Here is a 467-nt window from a genome sequence, read left to right on the forward strand (position 1 = left end):
CAGGGGGAGGCGCAGCGTACGGTACCGAGCACTCGGAGGTGCGGTGCTGCCCGCCGGAGTGACAGCGAAAGGCTGCGCACCGCTTTCCGCCTGGTAACTCGGCGTCCGTGAGACCGACCGACTCCGCTTTACCGCCGGAGGTAGAGTGGGGCAAGGGGCACGGTTGAGTACCGGAAGGATGACGTTCGCACATCGGGAAGTCGAGTGCCGGGCCGCCGAAAGCGAGCTCGGGGCCCCGGTTTGTCCGTCCCACCCGGAGGCCCATATCTCCGGAAGGCACAGGCCGATTTCCTCCGGGTATGGCTCGTTGTGTGCGGCCGGACCAGGCGCAGCGGACGGTACCGAGCACTCGGAGGTCGGGCGCTGCCCGCCGGAGGTACAGCGAAAGGCTGCAAACCACTTTCCGCCTGGTAACTCGGCGTCTGTGAGACCGACCGACTCCGCTTTACCGCCGGAGCTAGAGTGGG

The sequence above is a fragment of the Heptranchias perlo genome, unplaced genomic scaffold (genome assembly GCF_035084215.1).
Source record: "Heptranchias perlo isolate sHepPer1 unplaced genomic scaffold, sHepPer1.hap1 HAP1_SCAFFOLD_486, whole genome shotgun sequence".
In the NCBI taxonomy this organism is placed as follows: domain Eukaryota; kingdom Metazoa; phylum Chordata; class Chondrichthyes; order Hexanchiformes; family Hexanchidae; genus Heptranchias; species Heptranchias perlo.